Source organism: Pinus tabuliformis, chromosome 6 (genome assembly GCF_031772625.1).
Source record: "Pinus tabuliformis cultivar Carrire ecotype Pingquan chromosome 6, CPIR1, whole genome shotgun sequence".
NCBI classification, from domain to species: Eukaryota; Viridiplantae; Streptophyta; class Pinopsida; order Pinales; family Pinaceae; genus Pinus; species Pinus tabuliformis.
Genome location: NC_142292.1, coordinates 65,046,331 through 65,050,213, shown reverse-complemented (window position 1 = coordinate 65,050,213; position 3,883 = coordinate 65,046,331). Strand labels below are relative to the sequence as shown.

At 38.9% G+C, this 3,883-nt stretch overlaps 1 pseudogene; it reads left to right on the top strand.

Annotated features, from left to right (window-relative positions):
• Positions 1-1,283: 1,283 nt before the first annotated feature.
• LOC149257249 (hypersensitive-induced response protein 4 pseudogene) lies at positions 1,284-1,622 on the top strand (annotated as a pseudogene).
• The last annotated feature ends 2,261 nt before the right edge of the window (positions 1,623-3,883 follow it).

Below are 3,883 nucleotides of genomic sequence, written 5' to 3'. Positions count from 1 at the left end.
GGCAATCTTTTCATATTTTAGGAGTCAGAAAAGAGCTTAAAGATGACTTTAATGTTTTTTGTCGAAAATGATCAATTTTGCCTGAAAAATCCGATATTCTGCACAAAAACTCAAACATTACTCATACCTGTTTAAAATAAATAAAATTGCTTCAAAAGTTACCTCTTTAAAGTGAAAAATAAACAAATTAAAAATTCATTTATTCAAAAAAACTTATAAAAAGGGCTTTTGTAAATTCATTTTTATCGTTTGACTTTAGAGTGAGAAAGAGAGCTTTTGGGTAAGAAACTTCCCGTGAATATTGCGGAAAATCCGTCTGTTGGAATCGAACACCGTCACCTCCAGGTAATCCACATCACTTTACTCTTACATTTCAACCATTTGAATTTTGATTTTAGGTTTTTATTTTTATTTTTAGGAAGAATTTTGTTTAAAAGTCCGCTCGCGGGGGTCTGTAGGCGCAGAACGCAAAACCTGCAGACCCCAACTTTTTCCTATGCAGGAAAAAGCCAGGGGCCCGCACCTACTGTTCGGGCAAAGTGTGGACCTATGCATTGTCTCTAAGTAGAGACTGCAGTCCCCGCGACATAGGTTTTATAATTCCAAATTCTTCAATTTCCACCCAAAAACTTTGATTTAAAATGTTTTAATCCGCCTTTTCTTTCAATGTAGGATATACACCATGCTTAGCTGGTGGGAATGGGAGCACGAAGATGTGGACCTCGCCACAATTAATCATCAACCTTCGATAGATGCATTAAAGGCATGCAAGTTATTTAAATTCTCGGCCATACCTGGCATGAGGGCCCAAGTAGACTTTCTGCAGTGGCTGGTGGACAGGTGGAATATACAGGACCAGTGTTTCATTATTGGTGGCCACCAGCTCGAAATGGAGCCAGAGGAAATTTACTTTTTGACTGGTTTTCCTAAGAGAGGTGAACAATTGACTCTGTTAGACTCCGTCTCATGTCAGAGATTGATTCTTCTTCAAAACCCTGTTTTGAAGAAGAAATCATTAATATGTTGTTTTAGATTATGTAATTTATCTTCAGCTCTTCAAATGGCAGCGACTTCAAGCTCCTACCTCTGTAAAAGAACAAAGAAAACAAAGCATACATCAGACTCTACTGTTGATGAATTTGGTCAAGTTTTATCTTCATATGGTTTCATGGCACAAAGGTTCTCTACAGTGGCACCCTTGGTACAGAGGTTGCTTGTGAAATATTCATCGGTCCAGTTTACTATCAAACTTAGTCATATGGTTTCAGATTAATTTCAGGACAATGTTTTTGTGCAATTATTTTGCTTCATCCAGTATCGCTGACGATGCATTTTATGAGCTGCAAAATCCTCAAGAACAAATTCAGGCTTATGTGTTTGATGCGGTTCGAGCAAATGTTCCAAAGATGAATTTGGATGAATTATTTAAGCAAAAGGGCGATGTTGCCAAAGTTGTGTTAGAAGAGCTTAAAAAAGCAATAGGGTCATATGGGAATACCATAGGGTTGGTTGATATAGTTCCGGATCTTTCAGTACAGAAGGCAATGAATGAGATCAATGCAGCTCAACGACTTCAACTTGCAAGTGTTTCGCAGCATATCTATGTGACCTTCATTGGATGAATTTCTGATCTGGCAGCCTCTCTTTCGGTGAACTAGACTAAATTTTGGGTATCCAATTGGTATTCTCTAAGGCTCATGTTTGTTTGACTGTGATATTTTCTAAAGCTTGCAGCCTATTACAGTGATCTGAATACATTTCTCTGTGGGTTACATATCGCTTTGTCTAAATAATTCAGTGGTTAGATTCATAATATGTGGATCGTATTTCCGAAAGAAATGGATCACACCATGATTTTGACGCATTTTTTTTTTGTGGCTTGTGTAACTTGGATTGCACATTACCATGATTCTGAGGCAATATTTTATGTATCTCACTTGCTCCATCTCCGTGGAAGCAATCTGAATTGATGATCAGTTCGTATTATCTGCTCATTGCCATCAGTTCGTATTATCTGGAAAGATATGGTTGTGCGACCACTATCAGTGCAGGAATTACCAGATATGTGGCAAATGCTATGGTGCAGACAAAAAGCTTGATGAAGAAGATAGGCATCCTATCAATAATTGAGGTGACAGATTTTCATATAGATATCAACAAGGATAAAGATGAGATTATAGAAAGTGAATTCTTTGATACGCGCCAGGCCTTCTTAAGTCTTTGTCAGGGGAATCACTACCAATTTGATACTCTGCGTCAGGCTAAACATTCTTCCATGATGATTCTTTATCACCTTCATCATCCAACGGCACCTGCGTTTGTGAGTACATGTAATGTATGCCACCATGATATTGAGACAGGATAGGGATGGCGTTGTGAAAGCTGCATTGATTTTGACATTTGTAATGCCTGCTATCAAAATAATGATTCCACGGGTCACCCTCATAAGCTGATAGCCCATCCCTCAAATGATGAGTACAATTCACAAAATCAGGAAGCTCGACAGAGAAGGGTCCTACCGCTGCAGATGATGTTGGACCTCTTGGCACATGCTTCTCTGCGTTGCTCTCCTCAGTGCCAATATACAAATTGCCGCAGAGTAAAAGGGCTTTTTCGTCATGGAAGACAGTGTAAAATTTGTGCTTCTGGGGGTTGTTCTCTTTGCAAGAAAATGTGGTATCTGTTACAATTACATGGACGGGCTTGCAAAGAATCTGAATGCCGTGTGCCTCACTGCAAAGATTTAAAGGAACACAATCAAAGGTTGTAACAACAAATGGAATCAGGGCGCAAACCTGCTGAGGCAATTGATTCAACGTTTGAGACAAATGAAAAAGCACAGAAGGAAGAAATTTCAATGTCAATAAACTAGTTGTCATTTTTGGATTTGGCCAAATGAGTCAGGTTCTTGCCAACTTTTCGTCCACTCCTTTAGTTGCTGCGTTAGATGGAGATCTGTCTGGCATGCCTTATGTAGCATTTGACTCGGATCGATAGAAAGATTGCTCGAAATCTTGGCTTTCCAGTTCTTTATGAGGATGGATCACGACCAATTATGTTGCAGACAGTTGGTATTACTCTACCAAAAGCGTAATGGTCATGTATTCTAGAAAGAAAATTATTGTGCAGTCCGTTGAAAGGCTCCGATACTCTGTACAGGACTCTGTTCCATGATTTCCGCCAGCGATTGATCCTTTGGAGATTTTGTGGGAGATGTGCCTCTTAGAAGGCGGATTGTGAGTTATTGTTGATGCGTTGGACGTGTTGGAGTTCGATGAGTGGCTCTGCCTGTTGGGTCGTTCTTGCATATAAATTTAAATTAAACCTTGAATGCAACCGTGCTCATTACAGTTGTCACCATGAGCTGAAAGGACAGGATTTTAGTTTAAAATTGACAAATGTAACACAACCAAAGAATGAGACTCAATTTAAGACTTCAGTTCTGATCCTGTGGAGATCTGCGCTCCAGCTATGCCTCGTAATTAGCCAATCATCAACATATTTAGAGGAACGCTGTATTATTTTAGGATAGAATGTAACGCTCCTTTCTATGATTGTAAATTGCAGTTCAAACAACGCCCTGATTATGGGGTCGATCTGTTTTCCTCTTAGTAGTATTATATTTATTGTATTAAAAATTCATGAGAGTGGGAAGAGGAGAAAAATTCTGAGGGCTGGAGGAGAACTGAGCTTTCCATGTACAGTCTTTGACAGAGGGATTTTTAATGAAAATTTCACAGCTCTGACTTCTGAGATTCATGTGGTATGTTAATTTAGCATTGGTGTTTCTTGTGTTTCATATGTAATCTGTTATGTTCCATTTCACTTCAGGATCATATCTAATTGAACAAATGAAGTGTTAAAGTGAGAATTCATGCCTGCC